We start from the raw sequence: 26,240 nt of genomic DNA on the forward strand, positions 1-26,240 counted from the left end.
TGCTGAACCAGGTATTTCATGCTGCAATAAATCCCACCTAGAGTCACCTGTTCCTAAACTGAAAACCAAAGCAGTAAAATTAGGTGCAAGCAGTTGAGTCTATTAGGGTGCAGTATGTCCAGGGCACGGTATGAAGAAAACAATAAACTGTCAGATACTGGAAGTTAAAAGATGAACAACACAGACACAGGCCCAGCCACTACACCCAGTGAGAGATGCTGAAAGGGATTAGTTTGGGGAAGGTACTATATACCTTAGGCTTAATTCTATGAAAAAGTCATGACAGATGGTGTTTCAGTAGCACTCATGATGGCAGTGAAGTAGTTAAGTGAACAAGTGCTGAAGGACAAAGTTAATTCTCTTTCTAAGTCTATGAGTTAAGGTGCTGTCTGTTAGCACAAGAGGTCTCTGAAGCATCTGTACACACTTCCTCCAGCTACTGCTTTATGAATCCTGCAATTTTCTCTCCACGTGAAGCTGCTAACCTCTAATTCACTGTCTTTCCCCAAACGTGTGAGTTCAGCAACTTCTCTCTTCGAGCCAGTGACACAGTTTGCCAGGGAAATTCAGCTCTCTTAAAACACAGAGTTCCTTTTTCCAAACAGGCATTTTCAGAGAATATGTTTTAAAGCAGTAACAGATATGATAGTGGGTCCAAATAATTTCAGGACCTCCCAAAATCAACACCTTGGGGCCACTTTCCTACAGCTGTCTCCTCACCAAGGCTGTCTTTTAATGCTGTATTATTAGTCTGTAGTTTCAGGACCCCATCATCTTTCAGAAGGCTGTAATGTGTGAAACTTTAAAAAGTGTTAACCCACTCACTTTCAGTACTCAGGACTGACAATCACTTCCTTCCTCTGACTACAGTTCTTACATAGTCTCTTATTTTTCTCAGCAAAGCACATGGTGACTAATCCATCCTTTGAATTTTCCACCACCTCCCATCTCTCAGCCTCATCACTTAGGACTCCCAAAAGCTTAAGGCAGCAGCCACTGAAAAATATGGGGAATATGAGTTGTTTACCAGGCAAGAGACCAAGTATCTAAGGTCTCCTGTCCATTGCTGCCTGTAGTTTCAGAACTTGTTCTGGTCTAAGATGAAGAGTTTTCCATGGACATGCTGTCAGCTTCCTTCTCACACATGCTGAGCTGGAGCCGAGGACTGAGCTGCTGATGCCTTTGTTCAACAGAGTGTGACTTCACATACCAAGCTGGTTACAGCCTACACCAACCTGACTGAATGGGCTATCCCTGGAATTGCTACCCCAGACATGCGTTTCCTGGGGTTCCTTATTTATTTATTTTTTACTGTGAGCAAATTGAAAGGTGCTGAAAAATTCCTTCTCTTAGTATTTTACCTTTACTTCCTGAAGTAGAGAAGGTATTCCCATAGTGTCCTACACAATTCAGCCTGTGTGATAGAGGACAGCAGACAGGGTGCAGTGGTTTGTCTGTACATCCTCCCTTGGCTGTACAGCCTCTTCCACCATCTTTTCTTTTGACATTTTCAGCCTAGGATTGTGTGCAGTTAGTTACTAACACAACCAAAATTATTCACATCAAAAATAAATGAAGAAAACACTGAACAGATATACCTGAAGTATTATTTTCAGACCCCAAGTCATAGCTTGGACTGACAATTATGTCAGACTTTCAGTTTAACTGAAATGCTGTGGGAGGTTTGCATGTTTGTGAAAGAGAATTCTTCTGGGATTACTCAAGCTGGCATTACTGTGCTGTCCTGAGCAGACTATATTGAAAGGTATCTGATACTGTCAGGTTGCTTTTTTCTATAAAGTTTTACTGTTATGTAAAAGAAGCGTTTGTTTTCCCTTCCCAAACACATGTTCCTTCCTGCTCCAATTTGGTTAATTGGATGCTACCAATTATTTGTGGCTGTTTTTAGGATGTCAACAAAATACCTGACACCTGTCAGCAAAGCTCTGACTGTTCTCACAAATCGCTCTTTCTGTGAGATACCACCAGTGACATTACCAGTTTCTCTGCCATCCTAAGGTTCCAGATAAAGCTACACATTTACAGAAGCTTTGGGGTCTTTCATATTGTCCCATGCTAAAATACAGCCATCTGGTGGTAATTAGACCTGTCAATAATTACTGGAGCTTAGTGAACTGAGAAGATGTAAACAGAGGCTTGTAAACATGTCCTCTATTTGTGAGAGCCAAATAACATGTATGGGCTCCAGGGTGGCATGCAGGTGGCAATATCTCCTGTCAAGAATTAGGTGTTGAACTGGGTTCAGGGACTGCTGACCCACTGGGTCTGCTCCTAGAGATGAGCTGTGCAATGGCTGCAGAACCTCTGCAGTGCCCCAGGCCCCCAGCCCTCTAACTGGAATCATGGTGATACTGTAATAGCTTAAAAAAATAGCCAGTAAGGAAGCTCTGGCACAGTGAGGAGACACTGCTGTAGCTTCACAGATTTGAAGGACTCCCCAGCATGATGGATCCTCAAAGGAACAGTTACACCAGCCATAACATGTCTGTTTGCAAATACTGGAGCTATGTAACTGCCTGCACACAGGTGGGAATCAGGGGCTGTGGGCACAGGGCAGCAGAGCACCACAAGCTGCACTGCTGTGTGTGCCTGACACCAGCTGGACATGGGGTCCCTGTCCCAGACCTGCTGGGAGGCTGGAGGAGGTGACAATGGGTAGACAGGTTGTGTGTGGCTGCACTGCTTTCTGAGGCTAAGGTGCTCCACTGTTCATCTACAGCTTTAAAAAACAGGACAGAGCCTGACAGCTCTGGATTCTGTGGTCACATCTTGAGTCAGAGCAAAACAACACAAAATGGAAACCCGCAAATCAGAGTTTTCTCACCTGTCCTCCCACCACGAAGGGGGAAGCTCCCAGCAGTGTTAGCCCAGATGTCCCAGTTTCAGATGGAGGGGTGAAAACACGTGTCCAGATTGCAATTTACTGAGATCTGAAACACAGAGCTGAACACTCAAAATTTGATTAAAGTTTTAAAAACAAAGTCCTGGCCATACTCTGCACCCTTAAGTCACCTTTAATGGAGCGATTCTGTTAGTGGTTAAACAAACCTGCTGGCAAAGCAAACAGCTGCAGATTTTCATACTGGAACAGTCCACTGCTCAGGTACAAACAAGACAGAAACAGTTCAGATTTCGTGGGGTTCACCATATTCTCCTTCAAAGAACTTTATTTGTCAGGCCTGAGATTTGTCAATCTTGTGTTGCTCAACAAATGTGAGATCCACAATGACTGTTATAGCTAAGAGGAGCATTTCAGCACCTCATCCTTCTCTCAAACCATGTAAAACTTTCCAAGTTTGAGCAACTTTCAAAATTCATCTCTGGTCTAGCTAAACAGAATGTGCCACGTTTTCATTTTGACACCACCAGCTGCCTGGCCCTGATACACTATGAGATGAAACAGTTTTTCTGAGTAGAGTTTCACTCTGACTTTTTGCAGGTGAAGACCCAAGTGCACTTTTACACAATGGAAGCTAAATAAGTTAGAATCCTAAGGGTGGGTCTGCTCCAGTGTGCCTTGATGTTTCATGCTTTCAATGTCATTACTCAAAGGAACTTCTACTGCAAATTCCAGCTAATCCAATGCAAATGCAGAGTATGTGCATGGACGAGGTTCCACCTTTGTAAATAAAATCCAGGCTGCAGAGACTTTTGTAACCTTGGGCAAAAAAAGTGTGTAGGAAATGCTGCAGGGACGAACACCTGCCATTGAGAGAGACCTCCTTGACAATATTCAGAACCTGATCTGCCTCATAACAAACCAGCAGCCTGAGCTGGGTGTTGTAAGCACTGTCTACTCATGAGAAAGAACAAAGCTCCTTTTTGTGTGAACCCCACTGATAAATCCTTTATGATTCAGTCCTCTAGGTAGTGAGTACCTCTAAGAATTTGCTTACACTGCTTTGTCAGCAAGACTCACAGTGTAGTTATGGAAATTTCAACTTTCAATCAATAAAATAGGAGTGAGACTTGCTTATCTTTTTAAAAGAAGGAACTCAAAAGCAAATCATACTGTAGTTAACTAAACAAAGGTATTTGTGTTGGATCTCATGTAACACCAGCAGCAAAAACAAATGGGCAGAGAAATACAAGAGGTGAGGATTTTTATAATTTCTTGAGCCATTTCTACTACACTGATACTTTTGTTGGCAACTTCTTTAACAGGATGAAAAAAAAAAATAAATGAGCAAAACATAACACTGACAATAGAGACATCAGTGTTAGTACAATCTGGCTGATGGAATGTTTGCAAGGACACATCATGCATCTAACACAGAGTCTATATTCCTCTGTGTGCACATGAGGAAAGGCTTTCAGACTTTCTCACAGCACAGCTCATCTGTGCAGCCACAAAACACAGTGTGCAATGACCCAAACTGATTCCACTTTCAAGTAAAAGATGCATATACTGAAAAGACAATCAGATGATCAATGTGAAAATGACCCCCAAAGGAATTCCAATCAATGGTCTTTACTGTTCTCCACTAGCCATGCTGGCCTTCAGGTAAAACCCTGTCTCCCCAGAACAAGCAGTGACCACATAAGATCAATATTTACCTTTGCCTCTATCCCCTTTCCCTTCCAAAATGCAGCACACTGATTAATTAAGGGTCATCCAGCCCTCTATCTATGTAAAGAAAAACTTATAGTAGCTAGGTTTTGGAAAAACCTAGAGTAGTTGCACAAAATTTTGTGAAAAACAAACTTTCCATATCTTTAGTGCCACCTCTGGAAAAGATCAGCCAAGCCTGAAAAAGCAGGTAACTGGAGACTCTTCTCACCCTGCAAAGCAGCAACCACACACAGGGAAGGCTCAGCTTCTTTGCTGATGAACTCGTCACACTATCCCCAGCATTTCACATAGGTCTCACCAGTGATGGTTACTGCTTTGTTCCTCTTTGCAGGTTGTCTGAGATTTTTAAAACAAAAAAATAACAAAGAGAAAACCTTTACATGCAAATACTTGCATTTGTATATACATGCACATGTTTGTACAAGAGGAGCATTTTCCTGCATGAATTAAAAAGAATTATAAACCTCCTTGTAAACAGACATTGAATATTAACACAATGGACAAATGCTTCAAAGAAAGGCTTACAAACAGAGCTGATCTCAGTACAAACGTATGTTCAATACCCAAAAGACATTATTTTTCAGGAGGTGGTGAAAGAGAAATGCCAACTCCTTTGAATAAAACATGTAAACCATTCCTCATCAGAAAACCTGCACTAAGAACATTCTGCCTAAGTGGTGCTAAAACCCAGCACTTTTATTCTGACCCCTCCTATCTCACTGGTAAGCAAAGCCTGCAGATTATTATCCAACATCAAAGCAGGAGTAGCACATAGGTCTGCAGGTAGCTAATACTCCATATGAGCCTTTTTTCTCTCCTCTGTAGCCCTCTCTCCTTTGAATATGCTTTTTGTTATTGCTGTATGAGTGTTTTGCACCAAAGCATCGGTGTACACTTGTTCCCTGAGCTTGGCATGACCACACTGATTATATTAAAACCCTTACAGCTTACAAAGTGTTTGGATTCATTTAGTCTATCCATTTTTGCTGCCCAACAAAAGAGCCAAAATGAATGAATCAATTTTTAAAACAAATAGGACTTGACAGCAGAGACACAGATTTGTGTGAATGGCAAAAGGTGCCTAATTAAGAGCTCTAGGGATGATGAGGCTTTCATTTCTCTAATGAAAAGGAGCTTTGTGAGCTTCCAAGTGTTGTCCAGCTCCAGCAGAAAGGATCTCTTCTCCAGGGATAAAATACAATTCATTTTTCATGCCTCCACTCAGTTACTGTTACCCATTTTGCCTCCTGTGTGAAACTTGGGTCAAAGCTTTCAGGTGACCATCAGTTTCCAAATGCTGAAGAAGACACCTGTAAGGGATGTTTCCAATTTCTAGGCAGTAACCGTTTCTAAATTGGAACTTGTTCACCATGTCCTCTAACAGCCTACCTAAAACACCAGTATTTTCTCTCTAAAAAAGCAAAAGGCTCCAGTTCTGTGCTGTGTGTGTTCCAGTCATGATGGCAACAGCATGATTGGCTGTAAATAAACCTGGTTAGCTGAGCACACTGGTCTCCCTATTGTCTTCTGCAATAAAAATCCACAGAACATTAAAAGAATGGTTAATAGGCAGGATTGTGTCAACTATTGCCCTGCTATCAAGGAAACCAGTGACGAGGTGTCTCTAACAGACCAGAAAGCTTGCTCTGAACACTGCTGAGGATTGGTGCACAATGGTGGATGCTCTGCATCCAAATAGGTGCAAAATGGCAACTTCTCAGACAAAGATGCTTCCCTCTGAGGACTCAGTACACAGAAAGCAGAGCAAAGATGGTACCTACCTCCTCATAAAATAATGGAGGTAATGAACTTAAACAAAGCATCTCGTTTTTCCTGGCAAACAAAAAGAAAAATAATTTTAACCAAACTGGATTAAGTGAAACATGAGGAGCTGCTGCCAGCAATTCAATTTAGGACTTTGCATTTCTTTTAAATTCATAACCTTTCCAATGGACCCATTCACTTGGGCTAACACTCTGGTGAGCCAGACTGTTTATTTCACTGGCAGTCTTTAAGGGTCAGTGGGGAAATTTTGTATTTCTTACCATTTTTCTCCAAGGCAAAAACATCCAGATGGGTGAAAATTTTATAAAATGGAAGAAGACAGATGGAGTTGTTTTCTCAACTACATCATACACACATATATACTTGTAGTTTTACATAGTGATTTTGAATTTTTGTAAAAGCCTCCAAAATAAAACAGTTGGCAATCATATTAAAAAGTATTATTATACCAACTCTCTTCATGCTGTGCTCAGCACACCAAAAATTAATTTCATTTTAAATACACCTTGAAAAATTTCAAAGGAGATTGAACATTAAAAATGAAAACTTGAAAAGGTTTGATCATGCTTGAGAGCAAGTGAAGCAATGGTCTGCTGGGAAAAATGGAGAGCAGCCTCAACTTGCTTACGAATGTGAATCTCCACTGGTGCTACCTGGAAGGCCTGATGAGATCTTTAGTGTTTCAGGAGGTATAGTCCTTACACTTACTCCTTGCACTTCTGCCCTGCTGGGTCAGAACATAAAGCTTCCCACAGCTCTCTCCAAACATTTGACCTTTTATTAAACCCCAAGTTAAAAGCCTTTCCTTTGCTCAGGAATTGTAATTTCTCATGAAAACCAGAAAGCACCCACAGAAGCTTACATTTCAGTAAGAACTCCCTTTCCCACTGGAAAGTGCATGTTCAAGCTGAATTGAAGAAATGCTCTTCCCTTGGCAGTGACCTGATATGCTACAAACCCACATCGCTTGGGCTGCTTTTTCTGTCAACAGGAAGAGATGAAAAAAAATGTTCTTCATGGACACAGTCACCTTTTCTGGGTAGAACTTCCAATAGCACAAATCTCTTTTGAGCGCTTATCTGTGTAAAGGACATGCAGGACTGCCCAAAACTAACAGATCCTAATCTGTTCAGCTTAGCCAAATTTCTCAAATCTGAGAAAGCAATTGATTTTATGGTAAAATATAGGAGTGTAAAAATCTGAGATTCTGACATTTCATGCCTGTTCACACTCCATTAAGGGCAGACTGAAACAGTAAGAGCAAAAAAAAATACTTTTTGCTGATCATCAGTTCTATAAATCAGATATAACATCTTCCTACACATGTCCAGCAGCACCAGTCTCAAAATGCATCTTAGGACCTAACTGAACAGTGTATTTTTCTCCTTTCAGTGCTAACTTTGTCTTCTGGGAAGATGCAGAAGAATTTTCCGGGTCTTGTTTCTAGCACTGTAGTAAGAGTGATGGACACAGAGAGCAGAAAGCACCCAAAATGTAACCTCAGTTACATGGGCATGACAGTCCAAAGAGAAACTACAGGAATAATTTAATCTCTTGAACTACTGATTAACCTTTGAATGTGGACAATGACTAGCAAACCTCATTAAAAATTGGTCACTCTTTAAGAATAGAAAGAACAGTGACATCTTCGGCCTCTGGAACACCCCAAGGCATACAGCAATCCAGTAACTGTGGGGCTCTGGGATTCCTTCCTCTGCCAGTATGAACCCAAACAGCTTTATCCAGCTGTGGGGATGGGTTTAGGAAACAGGCACACAACTCCACGTTGTCTCTATAGCAGCATCTATAGTACCAAAAGTGTTTTGTTTGTACAGTGGGAGCATATTTCTGTATTGATAAAGCAGTCTCTGGGTACAAAGCTGGCAACTTGAAACACTGCAAAGAGCTGGAAGAAAGGAAGGGGAGGGTTGTTCCAACAGAGCAGCACTGTGTGAGGCTGGCAGCCTGCAGGAGCCTGGGGCTTCCTGAGGATAAACACTTGCACTAATTAGAAGTCACAATCCTTAGTGGAAAGAGGTAGTAAAAATTATTCACCACCTATTAACAGTGTGTATTTATATGTACACATACACCTCTTGAACCCAAGGCTTTCAGCTTCACAGGCACAACTGTTGGTGATTTAGTTAAGACATCACTCACGGGAGACTGTTGGTCTGTATTGGTCCGCTCATGCCCTGATACCAGTAACACTGGTATCCCATACTGGTGTTATTGTCTCTGTTTCTCCCACTCATTATAGAGACAAGAAACCTCTGCCTTTCATGCAGCTCTAGGTTTGCTCAGCTCCTGCTGCAGCAGAGCACTGCCCCAGCCCAGCCTGGGAGTACAAACACAAGCTGGGCAGAGCCACCAGTAGTGCTCACCAGAATTCACATTTATGCTAGAAAGCATAAAGTTAACACAAAACTAGAAAGCACTGTGTTATTAGCCACTATCCCAGTAATCATTAGCTTCTTCAAAATTGTCTAACACCAACAGATGTTCTTCAATTTTAAGTGATCACAGATTTTCATACCAACGTACATAACGTTTTAAGAAAGTTTTGCATTAGAACATGGTCGCAAATAAATTGTGCTGAAGCTCCTCTGATCACTGCATGGAAACCCTGGCACTGATACAAAAAGACAGACTTGAAAGCTGAAGCTTAACTGCTGTAGACAGGACTGACAAAGCCTGTAAGAGTACACAATGCACCAAAACGATGTGGGAGACACCACGATACCCAAGCATCACAGGCAAGATGAACAGGTGGCATTTACCTGGCAGTGGGACACTGAGTGAACTTATAAAGGACTCTGCTCTATCTTTGCAAGCGTTAGGTGACCAGTTCTCAGGGAGTTGGTCCCATCGAATGTATGGGGCCTTGACAGCATGTGCCATAGCCTCAACAGACACTTCTCTTCCCTCTCCACCTCTTGCTCCAGCACCTCTCTGGCATAACAGTCCTGAAAAGAAAAAGCAAAACCTATGCTACTAGTGCACCTACAGAGACATTTATAACCCCAGCACAGAAAGGGAAGCCTCTCATCTCTTGCAGGAATTTATGTCTAATCAGAAGGGAACAAGAGAAAAGGCTTCTCACTCATGTGATAACCTGCTCTCCTGTCACAGCCCAAGCCAAGTGCTTTTCATGGCCCAGGAGCAGCCCATGAACACACAGAGCTGCCCAGGGACAGGCCCGGGTGCCAGGCAGGCCCAAGGCTGCAGCTGAGCTGGGCAGGGAACGCTGCCGAGGCAGCTGAGCTGGGGGCTGGAGAAGCGTGTGCCAGCTCCACGGGGGGCCTCTGTCCCAGCCTTGGCATTTATTCACTGCCTTAGAGAATTTTCTGCCTAATTAAGAAACTAGGTGGGGGGTTTCTTTGTCTTCAAGACCACCAGGTCATAAACCAAAACTGCTTCCCTTTGCTTCCCACCTCGACTCAATTTCCGTGATCTCTGCTGTTCCCAGGAAAGCACTGGGCATGATATAATCATCCTCAGTGCATCCTGCACACTGGCCACACTGGGGCTGCAGCTGCTTTTATCTGATGGGCCAAAAGGACTACAGCCAGAAAGGCACAACAGAAAAAAATGCCTATGGAAGGTCACCATGCTGGAAAAACTGGGACTAGTTTCAGGTGCAGGAAGCTCAGGAGCACAGATGACCCTGGAGTTCTTCCAAGTGTCCCCCCCACACAGAGAGGTGCTACCAGCTGCCTGTCCATCCTGCCTCTGGTTGTGCTGTTGCCAGCTCCTTCAGGGACCCTGTGCACCCATAAACACTGAACAAGGCAAAGAGGACCAAGGCGTTAAAACCACTCCAGCAGCAGATATGTTAGATAAAAGCATGGAAGATGTTCTCACTCAGATCAGTGTAAATCAGAAATGCTTCCACCAAAAAAAGAGGCAGTAAAGTCTGTCCAGGAGAACAAGGCTGGAATTAAGCTGGCAACAATTAGGACTTTCTCACTATTTTTCTGCTTCGCTCCAGCTGTTCACCTCTGCCTCTCTGCCTGCTCCCTGATCTTGATGTGTCAACTAAAATGTATTTGCGCACAGTCTCATGAATCCTTTTTTACAGAGCCCTCCTTGAAAGGTTCAGATTTCAGATGGTCACAGGGTTCTGCCTTTAGATTTCAAGCTCCTCAGGGCAGAGACAATGTCAAATCAGTGAGAAGCATCGTGCATACTGATGAGGCTATGGAAACAATAACTGTACATATAGTTAGCACATCTTTTCTAATCCACATCCTTTTAGCATTTTGTAATCCACAGTGCCAAGAATCAAGGACATAAAGAGCAGGGATGTCTTGCTCTTTCCATTAGATTTCACAGCTAACAAAGTACTTTTTCTGGTGTGCTACAGCAGATCCAACTCAAGCATAGCTGTACACTGTGCTCTGTAATCAGGAGATCTTTCTGCCCCCTCTGCCACACATCTTAAATCACTGGCTTCAGTCACTTACAATGTGCTGCTCTTTGGAAAGAGTTAAAAAGACTCCAGCAGACAGCTGCATTATTATAACTTCTGGCAGTATCCCACATCTACCAATCACCTCAATACAGGATTTTTGGCAGGTATTTATGCTCAACTTTCTGTTTAAATAACTATTTTATTAAGAACCCCTATATAGTTGCTTGACATTTCACTTTAGCATGGATGAACTTAGAGCAGACACCTCCCCCTCCTCTCGCAGTTGGTGACACAGTCCTGGACTCAGCACAGACACAGAGGATGGCAGCATCCAGAGCCCAGGTACCAGAGCCACCTACTCCAAAGGATGGAGAGTAGGAGATTATCGGTGAGGCTACATGAAGTACATCCCAAAATGACATCATGACTTCAGATAGAGAAGATGAGGAATATTTCACTGACTGCTTCAGGATTTAGAGATAAGCAGCTGAAGATGATGTTGTTCAATGCCTTCCTGCCTCCCAGATGGCAAACACTGAGAAAGATCTTGTGTCACTGAGGTGACCTCTTCTGCTTCCCCAAGTTTGTCCTTGCAATTTCAAGTGTTATTAGCACTTTAATGTCAGAAACTAATGCAACCCAACAGTTCAAAGGTGAAAAGCATTTTACAACAGAACAAAAATCATAACGATGTTCAGGAGGCTCAAACTGACTCATTTCCCGAAGGGAAATTATTGGTATTCTCTCTCCAGCAACTCTGTTGATGTCAGTGTCATTAAAAAGAGAGAGTGGGAAGACAGATAAACAAAGTCTTAAAAAGCAAATATAGTCTAACTAGTGGTTATCACTGCACTTAATAATTAAGGTACTAATTAAGAGGGTAAGTAACACACTAGCTATTAACTTTGAGTAATTAGTGTTTTTCTCTAGATAATATAACAAGCTGAAAAGAAAAATAAAAAGACCTGAATCCATTTTGCCATTCACCCTGTCCGCATCATGAAAACCTATTACACATATTAACATTAATCATTAGCACCACAAAGGAATACTTTCAGATTTTGCAGCATCTTGTAGCTCAGCATTTCAACGTGTGGTTTTTTACATGCACAGACTGGACCTTGATAATATCTGAGGGGATTAGTCAACTCTTTAAACCACCCAGCCTTAACACTGGCATGACAAGGTAGCTAAGAGATGCATGCACACACAGATGATGCAGAGCTGGACAGCATAATACTATCTTAGCAGGGAGAAATCACTAAGTCTGAGAGCAGGACAAACATTTTTTCAGAGCAGTAACCTCATAGGTGGGAGACCTGGATGTAAACAAGCTGAATAATCAGGCAGGGAATGAATTTGAGTTGTCTCATTTACCTGTCCCTGTTGTGCTCAGGGATAATTTACCACACAAGTTACAGTCCTTTCATCTGTGACACACACTGCTTTCTCCCTCAAATCATCGCTCTGCAATGTTGTAAGGAGTGGAGAGCAGTTCCCAGGTCCAACTGTGTTAAGGCAGGAGGAGGGGGTGATTTCCTTGCAGGACCCAGCACAGGCTGACTGCCCCTGTCTTGTTGCTCTCTGTTCATGCACTTACAGCTTCAGAGATGATCAAGGAGCAGAAATTTATCAAAACTGATCAAAAGTGATGATTCTGGGATATTGTTTCACACTGTAATGGGCAGGCACATAAGCATTTGGTAGCCAGTGGGTGGATCTTTGCCAGACTTTTGGTTGTTACCAGGAAGGAGCAAAACTCCCTCCTGGGGATGATGGGGACATTACCCTCCTCTTACTGTGCTTCAGTTCTCACTGCAGAGAAGGACTGAGCATAACAGCTGCATCCTTTGGTGTTAACCTCAACCTGAAAATGCTTATGAGCTGTCCATCTCCTGTGCTGGTCCCTGGGACCTCACCAGCGCTTGCAGGAACCCACCCCATAGGAACATGCATGGTATGGATGTGGGTTCCCAGCACCTCTGGTCCCACCTCCACATCCATGACACCACATGAAGACACAGCCAGTGGTAAAATGGCTCAAAAAGGACCACAACCTGGAAGGGCAATTAGCCATGGGGTTGGTTTTGACCACTTATTTGGACTAGAACTTTTTATATCCCTTCCAACCCCTAACATTCTGTGATTCTGTAAAAGAAGACATTTGATTTATGTGAATTGGGTTAAAAGCAACTAAACAATAAAGAATTTGAAAATTCTTGAATTTCTGATTCTATGCAGAAAGTGTAACAGATGAATGTTTACATATGTTGCTTTTCTTTTGCTGATTTCAGGGGGTTCATTAAGATGATAAAAATACCTAATGCTGAGCTACATTCTGTGTGTTCAGTTTTAAAATAAATCTTTGTGTGGGTGCAATTTAGGCTGTGGGTAAAATAATACTCTCAAATTTGCCCATGGTTTTAAGAAGATCCATGCAGCTATATTAGTTACAACAAATCAATAATGTAAAACATAGTAACTTGCTAAATGAAAATGTTACTTCTTACGTTGCTTACATGTATCTTCTCACACACTGCTAGAAGGCACAGGAATGGTTCTCAGGCTTCTATTGTCTTGAGTGAACTGGACTTTCCCTGAATTTTAGAAAAAAAAAACAACAACAAAACAAAAACAACCACACTTGAAATAATGAAATCCAGAGTTATTATCTGCTAAAAATGCATTCCTGTTCTCTCATACATTTCAGTGCTGAGAGCAGACACACACATGTACACACATTGGTTCCACTGGGGAAACAAGGTTACTAAAAAACCCCTTCAGATTACTAAGAGCAATATCAGCTTCTTAGATTTTTTTTTTTTTTTTTAAATTTGTATTACTTAAAATGCATCAGTTGCTAAATTTAAAATAGTTGGAAAGTAAACAGTAGGTAGCATTACAGAGAGCCACTCTTCATAAAATTGTAATTATCCCTTCCCTATTTGTTGTGATGTGCCCTTGCACAGATTATGGGTTTGGACTGATGCCCAGTCTCCTAGTTTGAAAATGCTAAGCAAGCACAAAAGGTTCGTACATCCCCTGATTGGTTTTCTGTGCATGGTGAGGACATTTTGTGAAGCTGCTCAAGTGAAGGTAGTTCAGGCTGCCTAACCTGCCTCTTCTCATCCTTTCCTCACCTGAAACTCAGTATTTTTCCAGATTGCATGCTCTGCAGAGTGGAGCCCCTCCCTTCTTGATGGGCCAGTGATGATTCCTACAGAAACATACTCTAAAATAATTCATAAAAGGTGTTTCTCTCAAGATACACTCTATAGGTTGCCCTGGCAGCGTCCCCTCACTCAGCCTGGTACAGTCTATGCAAGGTTGTTGGGTCAATGCAGTGCTGTTCAGCTGCTGTCCTGCCCCCTCCTGGGAGCAGTTCCCATTGATGTTCCCATTAGTGCTCTGGGATGCTGCAGAGTGAAACAAAACACCCCTCTCAAGTCTTCCAAGTTTCAAGTGGGAAGAAAGGAAGAGAAAAGCACCAGTGGGTTTGGGAGCATCCAAGTCACCAGTGTTTCTTTCCAAGTCCCCAATTTTTTTGTCTGAGTGCACTGGGTAAAAGACTCCCAAGTATGTTGTGCAGACAACTTCCCGTCAGCCCTGACAGCTGAGAAAGCTCAACCCATGGGACAAGGTGGGCACAGTGCATTGACCATCCCCACATCTAAGTGACCAGTGCAGGGTGATTAGCAGTAAGGGTGTCTGTGGCAATAACCACTGTACCAGCTCTAACATTCTGCATCGTGTAGTTAACCCCAAGGCTACTACCAGCACCCAGCTTAGCCAGATTAATGTAGTAGAAAAACATTTACAGTTGCTGGAGTATTAATCTCCTGAATGATGCATGGATTTTACAGAAAATGCCTTTGATTTATATAATGTTATACCAGGGGATATAATTTCAATTAGTAATTGCTAATTTTGATTTAGTGTGCTACATCCTGGATATAGCAGGTTTATTATTGTTATGTTATCTAATTTATTATGATATATATTTACTGTAATGGGAATATATATTAATCAATAGATACACTGATTAAGTAGGGACTATTCACTACACTGCAACACTGGAATAACACTATCAAGCCAGTACCAGACACAGAGTATTATCAGATGCTGTGAATGGTAGATCTAATTCTGAATTTTACTCTGAAAAAAATGCAAAAAGTAGGGAATGACTGTCAAGTTAAGAAATGAATATATCTGTTTTAACAGGCAGCATGTCAGATGTAGTAGCTAAGCTACTTGCCCAGAGTCCAATTCTTCCTCAAGTGGATGATTTATGCATTTAATACGAAATGCATCACTCACCAAACAGTTTATTTCAGTATGTGATAGATACATTCCATCAAGCAAGGGACATTTTGATAGTGTAACATATCCCCTTGTCTTGCTTATTTCAGGGGAGTCTGCTTCTAACGCTTTACATACTTCCTGTGTTAGAAAGATATCAATAGCATCTTTCATAAAGTTAAGTCTCATGATGGCTACACAAAACCTTTGCTTAGTGCTTTGCATAGAGGATTGTAAGCAGCTGAGGGAGATGCCTGGAGCAATCAGAATCTGGTCATGCTTCCTTTCCTGCTCTGCTCCTGGCCATGCCCCATGCTGCTGCCCAGCAGCACGGGAAGCTGCCAAAGAAACGGAGAGCTTTATCCAGAAAGACACTGTTTCCTCCCAGTCTCTGGGAAGGTGTGGGAAGCTATAAGCCCAAAGCCAGAGGGACAGGACCTCTAACCCCACACAAGCTCTTAGGAAGGCTGCTAGTGAGCTAGTTCCACTGTCATGCTTACAAAAACATGCACCAAATTAATGGGGGAATAAAGGCTCTGTTTGGCTCTCCATTTTCCAAGAATAGCTGCACAGCTTTCCATAGGGCTCTGGCTGTCTTTTAGTTTCCATGGCACTCTACTGCCTGGATGGACAGTACTCCTAGGCTGAGTAAACTAAAATGGAAAGCTGGAAAAGGCCTTGTGAGATCTTCTAAGAAGTCCCTCATTGCAGAGGCAAAACAAGCATCCCCCCATGCTCCCTCTTTCTTCCAGCCTATTAATTATTTTACACATGTGAGTCAAAGAGCAAGACATTCCCAGCATCACTTGGAAGGAAACCAGCACCCAGATGTAACAGCCATCAACAACTCCAGTCACACCAGTAAGTGAAGGGTTAGTTGTTCTTCCTCTACTGACCTTCTTCCAGAGCTGCATTCTACAGGCTTTCTGTTCAGGACTGTCCACATGTTCACCCACTGGAGCTGCAGCTGTCAGGAGATCTCCAGCATCTGCAGTTCCCTGGATGGAGACAGTCACCTTCCTTGGACTGTAAGGACTTAAACAATGACCCATGCTCCCCAAACCCGTCTGTTTAACTGGTTCTCCAAAACCTTCACAACCTGCCTATGCAGCACATTGCACTCTCTCGACCCACAACTGTCAAGCAACAGTTCCTAATATTCATCTTACATTTTCTTTGCTGCAGAAGTTCCATTATTTTGTCTTGCTCTTATGGAGAAAGAGACAGGGGACAACAGGGAAATAGCCCCTTCACCTATGAGATGGCTGCTATCACAGATGACACTTTTCTTTCCCGTGCTGAAACTCTGCTTGAGCCCAAAGACAACTTTTTCTGACCTGATCTCTTTCTTGCTGCTGCCCTTCAGAATATCTCAGACTTGTCCATATCTTTCTCATCCCACATTGCTCAGAACCAGAGGCAAAGTCAAACTTAGATCCTACCAGTTTTAACTGATAACAACATATAATAATAACTTTATATGACAGAGATAGGATACATCCAGGAGCACATCATAGGGTGACACATGCCACATGCACCACTTTGTTGATCTATATTTAGTTTGTCAACCTGAGCTACAGGTCTTCTGTCATTTCTATGTCTAGCAGCATTCCTCCATTTTGTGTTTAGGGGCTGATATATCACTTTTATCTCTCCAGGCAGCCTTAGCACCCCATGGACAGCACTGATGCACTTTGCTATGAGAAAAGGAATGCAAATGGGGAGGCTAAGCTTCAAGATATGGCTCAGATCAAGGTTCTTACACCCATTCCTGTCCCATCAGTATCCACACACCAGCAGAGCAGTGACCCACACACTCCTTTCCATCGTGGGTGCTCTGGCTAACATAGGCACACACGTTATTTGGCTTAGGGTGAGAGGGAGAGCAGACATTTGGCTGATTGTTGGATGACAGACAACAAGCAGAGGACCTACTGTACCAAAACAGGAAACGGAATTGCCATCTGTAGACATTAGTGATTATAAATCATGTTGATGACAGAGGGTGTCTGTTAGCTGATGTTAAAAAAAATACTTCCAGCTCAGTAAAAGTAATTGCAGAACTTCTGAGAAAGGCAGGAGATGTTGAATTGCTGCTTGATTACCAAACCAAACTCCTCAACTCCTCTTGCCTGAGGCACATCTAGAGAACACAAAATGGATTCATCCACAGGTTTTCGAAGACCAAGTGCACCAGAAAAGCCACTGTTTGGAGAGTAAGCAAAACTGCTACTTAGCATATGCAGAACATGTGCAGCAGAGGAAAAGAGAGGCTGGTTCCAGCAATGAAAAAAAACAACAAGCAGCCCTAGAGAGTAGATTTGAGACCATACACAGGTTTCTAAGTAAGCAGCCTGATTTTTCTGATATGTTGAGGGCTGACTAGTTCACAGTGAAATCAATAATGTTGCTTGCTTGGTACTTTTGAAAATCAGGCCAACTCTTCAGGAGCATAAGTAGGGGCCTGAAATGCCTGATTAGGACCCGTTTGAAGTCTGAGCCTGGATATACAGCAACGTGCCTGCTGTTCAAAAACATGTCTCTCAACATGCACATCCTCTGCCTGGGTGAAACAGGAACCCTTCTTGTGACAATCAGACGAGGGACAGAAACCTCTGTCCCGTCCTCTCCTTGTAAAATAAAATATTACAAAAAGGGAAAACCCTTTTATAGATGCTGCAGCACATTATCAAACACTGTATGGTATATAATGCAGAAATAAAGTAATGGAAACTAAAATTTGCAGGAAAATAAAAGTACATATAACTGTGATCTGTCCTCATCAACTCACAGGCAGAAAGTAAGCCAGGAGGCGAGGAAGGTGTGAAGCAATCAGAAAAAGTTAAATCCAAGCCTTACAGATTATATTTTCTAATTTAAAAATCCTCCAAATATTTGCTCTAAAGCTTTATCTTTCTAGTGCTGGCCACCAGCCTGCTTTGGGTTAGGGACAAGTTGTGTGTTCAGCCATTGTTCCCCAACAGCTGCACTGGAAAACTCATCGTGAGCACCTTCCCACCTGATGCCTGCTCTGGCATCTGTAATCAGTGACTTACTGCTGAATCACAAAACTAACCTGACTACATCCTTTATAAATTCATAAATCTTGAGCAGGACAGTTCTCCTATTAAGCCTGCACTATTGTTTCAGTGGTATAACCCACAGTGCTGAAGGAGAGACAATAAATCAAGAGGCTGTGAATTCCATCATATTTACAGATGAGGCAGCTTTTGGTCTCCATTTCCTAGTCACAAATAAGCTGAGATCTTCTGAGTTTGCCACAGGGACATTTATAGATTACAAATGGTGACACATTAAATCAGTTGCCTCCCGTATTTTCTGCAGGATATTTTATTGTTTCCTACAAGTCAATTAATATCTTCCCCATCCTACAGACTCTTTCCTATGTGGAGAAAGTCTGGATGAGCTCAGGCTTCCTTCACACTCTTCCATTATACTCATGAGGCTGTGATGTAAACATGTACAACCATGCCCTTCTTGCAGCAGACAGAAGCAGCATGAGAAACTATCTTTGGAAAATTGTCATGCAAATGATCCAAGGGCTGGAGCACCTCTCTTATGAGCACAGGCTGAGGGAGTTGGGGTTGTTCAGCCTGAAGAAGAAAAGACTCTGAGGGGACCACACAGTGGCCTTCCAGTACCTGAAGGGGGCCTACAGAAAAGCTGGGGAGGGACTTGTTACAGGGGCTTGCAGTGACAGGACAAGGGAAATGGTTTTATACTGAAATAAGAGAGATTTAGGTTAGAGATCAGGTGGAAATTATTCAGTGTAAGGGTAGTGAGACACTGGAACAGGCTGCCCAGAGATGTTGTGGGGGTTCCATCCCTAGAAGAGTTCAAGGGCAGGTTGGATGGAGCAGACTGTTCTAGTGGGAGGTGTCAATGCCCATGCAGGGAAGTTGGAACTCGATGATCTTTAAGGTCTCTTCCAACTCCAAACATTCTGTGATTCTGTGACTGCATCCCATCCACTCTCTCCTGCAACCATCTACCTTCCTCCCTCCTTGGCCCAGCACTCCCAGTCAGCACCAGCAGTGTCTAAGGAGAGCTGTCCCTTCTAGCTGCCTACTTCTCTCCTAAGTGACCACAGAAATGTGCAGGGAGCAGGGGCTCAGCACCTCTGCTTCCCATGTCCTTCCCTCTCCATCAAGGGATCTCCTGCTGCAGCAGACATGGACAGTAAATGCTAGGCCAAAGAAGGGGCAGGCAAAGTGAAGGCAGTTTGAATTTTGGATTGGCTTTTGAGGCATGTCCTTCCCAGAGAAACTGCAGGCACCTTTAGGTCATCTTCTAATTGCAGACCTAAAAACCTCCTGATAGTCAAATGAAATTGGCTACTCTGTAAAGCTCAAAAATGCAGCAATTAGACTGAACTCACTTTTACAGTCCCTGCTAGCAACTGATCTCTGCAGGAAAAGTATTTTATTTCACTCTAATTTTAAGGTATTTGTAGAGTACAACAACAGGAGGTGAAATCCACACGTGCTTTGTACCAAAAATACTTTGCACAGGTGTATTGTGTTCAATTCACACAGAAATTCCATGTTTAGATAAAAAAATACTTTGATAAAGAAGCAAAACGTTCTGTTGCAGGTAGAGAAACAAACTGCTGAAAGCCCAGGGAGATGATAGAGCCGAGTCTCCTGAGCCCTTGGTGCTGTGCTTGAAGCCTGACCTCTTTGCTACAGGGATCAGGGAAAGTTGCTTCCCTTACACCACCCTGAAACAGCTGATTTGAACACCACTGAATCTTTTCATACGGGCAAGAAATTAGGTCAAAACTTTCTAGGAAATTTCTGCCGCCTATTTTAGAACGCAGTTCAAAAGATCAAAGGAGAGAAATTCTATAGAAACCCGGCTGCAATCTCATGTGGAAATGAAACAGTAAAAGGAAGAAATCTTGTGAGTGAACACTGCTGAGCTGACATCCAGGGGCTTACCTTTTAAAAACCTCTGCGCAGCTCTGCAGCAGCAGAATGTAAGGCAACAAAAGCGAGTAAACTTAAAACAACCCTTCCCCCCGCGCCCGCCCCAAGGGCAGAAGCACCATTCATTTTGTTCATACTATGGCACCGCTTCTCTCCACTCCCAGCTGCACCAGCAACGTAGCTGCAAAGAGCCACTTCAGCCTTTTTACCAACAGTAACAAATCCCACCCGAGCAGTGGAGTTTTTATCAGCAGTTAGAGCTGCTCAGGCCTATTCAGTATTAAAGTGTTCTTTCTTCTAAAGGACTATTTTGATTAGATGGCCTCTTCCCTGAGAAAAACAAAAAACAAACCAACAACACTCAGGGCCAGATTTTTAAAAAGCTATTAGGCTGCTGCTTAATGTAAATGCATAACAACAGGCAACTCAGCCTAATTCTCTACTTGAGCACACAGAATCCTGATTTATACACACAAGTGGAACAGCTTTTGCAGAAGTGTGTTTTACCTCATTTTATCCTCCTTGTGTTTTAATACTTTACTTACTAGTTTCTTAATTTGGACTTGAATTACACAATCATTCAGCACACAGACTTCACTGACCAACTGCCTCAGTTGTTTTGAAAATAGAGTTCACTGGACACCTTTTAGCCCAAGTCATCTATCTCATGGTGCAGCAGTTTTGGGCCAGTCCTACACTTAAGAGACAAACCCGGGTCTTGTTGCAAGTCGTGCCAGGGGGAAAGAGCAAAGGGTTTAACTCCACAAATCATTAACGATTCCCAAACAGCCAGAGGGAACACTGAATCTCACAGTAAGAAGACTTTTATCACTGATATTTCTTCTTGCAATTTCCACGCTGATCTCTCCATAGGTTCCTTTGATTTATGAGGTCATTTGTCTGTTGACAATTGATTGAATTAACTACTCTGGAAGAGCATTTCTTTCCAAGAGCAGGGAAGGTTTTTTAACCCTTTTTTGTTAGCTGTAGTGGAAACCAAATTGCTGGACATGCAGCTCATGCCTGTATGAGGTACATTTCAGAACATTCCAGAGACCTACAGCTTTCTTCAGAAGATTCAAAAGAGACAAAGCTCTCATTGGTCAGATGAATAGTGGTTTTCTGCACAGAAGAGAACAGCAGGTTACAGGACATAATACTAGATAATATTTCTTAAGTACATGATTACCGTTGTAATTCTTTCTGGAATTCAGCTCAGCCAGCATCTGTTTCCAAAATACTTCCACCCGATTGTGCAACTCACTCTAGAAGGACACTGGAAAATGAAGCTCCTCTTCAGAGTTTGCCACCTGAGGACAGGATAAGCATACAAAATAACACAGCTCAGTAGGGGTGCACAGACCCCACTTCACAAATTCTGCTGCACTGGGGCTGCGTAACCCGAGTAGCGATGATTCCTCGCACCAAGGGGATGTCCTAATGCGAACAGATTGCATTCAGCTTTGTGTGGGTTGCCTCCCAGGCTTACAACCCCAGCTAGGTGATGGGGAAGAGGACCCAAAGCAAAGGAGGAGAGTAGGACCACAGGACACCACCAGTGTTATTTAGGCAATGACTGATTACGCAACCAAGGCTACGGGTTACATCTAGTCTCCCTAGAAAAACATTGCTCAGTTAAGTGCCTTCACTTACCATATTTTCAGTAATGCATGGATTGGATAATACCAGAAAGGGTCAGCTCAGTGCAACTTTACCTGGTACAGGGTCCCCAACAGCGGGGAACAAGACCTCTACTTCCTGGAAACTCAGCAACTGAACTTTGAACAAGACTTGTCCTTGCAGGTTGGATTCTTAACTGCCATGGTGCTACCATTTCTTAATGCCCTTAAACTTACCAGAATTTCATCACTCATACTTTTCTTCCTCTATTTCTATAAAATTATCCTATCTCAGTTTTTCTTTCACACTGCATTGCTTAAGCTCTTTTGAGGCATTGGATGTAACTCAATCATTAATATTTTCAGCTTTTTGTTTAGAAATACTTTTTTTGCAATAGTTTGGTTTTTTTTCCTGGCATTGATTCCCTGATTATTTTTTTTTGGCTCACAGCTCACTTCTTGAGGCCAAAACTCCACAGGCTGGTTTCCATGAATTTTAGTTGCAGTTCTCACCTGATTAGAAGCTGCAGCAAAGTTTTACAATTGCACCCAGAGCACGAGGTTTCAGCTTCTCCTGACACATCACTATTTCCAGATTGGATTTCAATCCAAAATGTGCTTTGCAAGTTGGAATTAAAAAAAAACAGTTCATTTTCAGAATTACCAGCAAAGGAGATGATATTGAAACAAAAATGGTAAAAAAAAATCTTCCCTCCAGATTAAGGGGAAGAAGTAACTTGAAGCAGTATTTTATTTAGTTATGATTCTTATTTGACCAGACTGCATGACAAACCAGTAATAGTATTACTTTCTAATCACAGCATCTAATCACAGAATAAAAATATTTCTTGGTAATGCATAACAGTTTTTCTGAGCTAAAAATAAAATACAATGTTCATCTGTCTACAATATTTAAAGTAAATCAAGATGCAATACACTATTGGGATTATACCATATGAGATGACTGGAAATGCTGGTGTGATTTGACATGGAACAGCCCACTCTCCTGGTATTAGCAGGCTGTGAAATCATATAAAAACAATAAAACAAGAAAAAATAATGAGTTTCATAAGAAAAATGCACTTTTTTATCTTTTCTCAAAAATTAATGTTCTGTTCTGCATTTTATCCCACATCACTTTTAGGGTTGTTAAAGGAGGACCCTTTTCACAAATTGCACTAATTAGTAAAGTAATGAAACACTTTGCAGACCAAGCCTAACTGAATCCAAATCTAACTGGCAGTTCAGCTCTCTATCAGACAGCTCAACTGGTGAAGTTTTGCAGCAATTCCAACCATGGTTGAGCTCCACCAGGTGCCGACATTATAAGAAAACTGGTGACATCATCCTACAGCCTCACCCACCTGGGGCAACTGGGATGCTGAGGGGAAGGAAACCAGGACCATTCATGGACATGACACTGTAGATGAAGGCAGTCCCAGACCTGGTGCACGCTACAAACTGGGTCGCAGACCCTGGGACTACACGGGTCACTTCTGCATCTCTGGACTGCTAGAGTGCATGGTAGACAAAGGTCATGGGGTTGCTCCATCTTTGGCTGCCCCCTATCCAGATGTTTAGCAGGTTAAGAGGGACAGTCATCAGTCTTTGACCCTTTCTGCAGTCTGTGCAATGAAGAATTAAATCATTTCACTACATCATCCTTCAGGCACAGAGGAGTCCCTGTTGACCTTATGATATGAGAGCCAAGGAACGAGGGAAAGAAATAATGATGGAAACTGCCCCAAGTGAAAACAATGCAGTTAATGATCAATGACATACTGAAATCAAAGCAAGTTTCCTTTCAATAAATACTCTTATTCATTAGAAGGAACTTCAATTTCAATGGCTTTCAAGTACTTTCTCCCAGCTGGGACTTTTAGACAAGATCTGCATTACACCATCCCCAGGGAGGTCTTAAAAGAGTTTTGGTCCTACTCCTTAATGCCAGCTTTTGGGGTGGACATAATCTATGATATAATGAACTTCTTTTGAGCTATGTCTCTTTGTGGTATTAACCAATATCTCATCCTGCAAAGAATACATTTTTTGCTTCACAGATTCTTGATGTGTTTTCTGTGGAAATTATTCAAACTTTCTAAACAGGACACAAAGTCTCCTGCTTCATGGGTCTGAGTGAAAACATCCTGGGAGCTACAGAGATCTCATACCTGAAATCAGAGAAAGCAGTTGGGTTTCACAAGCTAAGCTGAACTGGCTGTGTCTATCAGCTGAGGGCACATCCAGGACACCCAGTTGCTTATTTGGACAATCATTTCCCACCTGCACTAACCAAAGGCTCCAGCACCATGGCAATAAATGTCCTCTCAGCCTAAGCTGCCACTTCACAAGTAGCCAACAGCAAAGAAAATCAATCCAGAATATTTCTGTAGGAAAAAATGGAAATAGTATCTTTTTTTAAAACCAAGGCATTCTCTCTCATGTCAGAGGCATTTTATCAATGTTTTGTAAAAGCACAGAAAGTAATTTGCTTTGAAAAGCACTGCATGAGTACATTCTGGCTTTCAAATAGGCATTTTTCCAACATGATAATTTTTATGCATGCAGATACTTCAAAGGGCAAGATTAGAAGAAACAATACTTCTTATTCCTCCCCTGTTTTATCTATCATCAGGATGATAATCTTTAATACCAAATGCAACTTCCAGTTCAGTCAGCACTGAAGCAAATTAGTATTATCTGCTGAGTAACATTATTCTTCCATCAGCAGTTCTTCCATTTCATTTGGAAGCTCCTGATGGAGGCACTGCTCCTGCCTTGAGCCTGGTTAGTGCATTAGCCCTGGCAAGAGCACAGCAAAAGTCATATGAGCAAAGGTTCTCAGAAATAGAAATTACTCCATGAGCTTTCAATGCAAATAAGAGGTCAGTCAAAATAAGCACCCACAGGAAACTAATTGGAAGTGAAATACGGACTAAAATAATAAAAGATGGCTTAGTTTTATACAGCTTGATGCTCACATGCATTTGTTTCTAACATCCAAGGATAACAGTATGAAAACATCACCCTAAGCAGCTGCTTTGCACTTTTCTTCCTGTCTGTAGGTAATAACTTTCAAGCACAAAGAATCAGCAAAAAAACAAAGGAATCTCAGGTGGGTAACATTAACACTTGAATCATTTCACCAGAACTTTGAAATACTTAAGGAACATCACAGTTCTATAAATGTAAACTTATAAATATCCAAAGGGGTGGCCAGAAGGATGGGACCAGTCTCTTCTGCAGTGACAGAAGGGACAAGGGACACAAACTGAAACACAGGAGGTTCAGAAGGAAAAACTTCTTTGCTGTGAGGGTGACTGCACTGGAACAGGCTGCCCACAGAAACTGTGAAAATTATTCACACCTAAATACAGGCCTCCATTTTTCAGCTGACCAATAACTATTTAAGAGCCCAACTGAAATGCCTGTAACTGAAGCTGTGCTGCTCAGGCTGCCCCTGCCCTTCCAGCAGCCTCTTCTCCCTTCCTCAATCGTCCTGTACAATTAAGAAGAATGACTGGACTGAAGCACTGTTGGGGCTTAGAGAGAAACCACTTCTGTGTTCCACTAGTAAGTCATGAGCCAACTTTCAAGCTGGTGCCCATGTAATGCTTAGAAAAAGAAAATAAGAGCAACATGCTGGCACAAATCTCCTTTGAAGAGGTCATAAACCACTCTCCAGTAGAAGAAAATTATGCCAAGAGAAGGGGACTTAGCACCTGCAAAATACTTACTGATCATGGTAAGTATTTAAGCATCTGTTTTCATGCACCAGTTAATTGGGTCCTTGGGAAGCAAACTAAACAGACAAACAAAATATCTAAAATTCAGATTTTGAGACACTCACTTTTTGCCAATCATTTCATGTAAGAGCAGTGACTGAGTACAGATGCAATTGCAGTTGTCCTGTCAAGCAACCATCCATGTTTCTTGGGTCTTACTCCTCTCTAATGGGCACCATTTCCCAGAGATCACGGTGTCAGAGCACTAGCACGTTTTACTGTAATTTCTTTTTTCCCCACTTTTCTCTCTGCACCCACTGAAATCTGTGTGAACACCTAAAAATATGTATGACTTGGCAGATCTAAGCTGGGGTGCCTCACACATCAGCAGTCTGCCTAAGGCATTGTGACCAAAAGCTGAACATCATTATAAGTTACCAACTAGCTGCTAAAATGTTACTTCATTTTTGTTTCCTTGCATTGATTTCCCCCTTGATGTGACAGCCCAATCTCCCAGTCACCCACTGTCAGCTGCTGTTTTCCATTTGATGCTGACATTCAGTCACTCAGTCTTTTCAATACACACCTTCCTCAGTGTTACATGTTCACTTGCTATGGGTTTGGCATGCTGGAATTACTCAGGAAAACTTTCTTGATTTAGTTTAAAAATAATCTAAAATATTTCTTCACTGTTTAAGGTAATAACTTCCCATAGAGAATGCCACCATGCTGTCTTTTGTATGTATACCACACATTGCAAACAAATATATTGTATATATTTATAATTTTGACAGATGTATCCTTTTGGGGATGTGATTCTCTTCCTCTGCTCTCATGAAACCCTACCTGGAGCAC

This window comes from Chaetura pelagica, unplaced genomic scaffold (genome assembly GCF_000747805.2).
Source record: "Chaetura pelagica isolate M959 unplaced genomic scaffold, ChaPel_1.0 scaffold652, whole genome shotgun sequence".
Classification (NCBI taxonomy): domain Eukaryota; kingdom Metazoa; phylum Chordata; class Aves; order Apodiformes; family Apodidae; genus Chaetura; species Chaetura pelagica.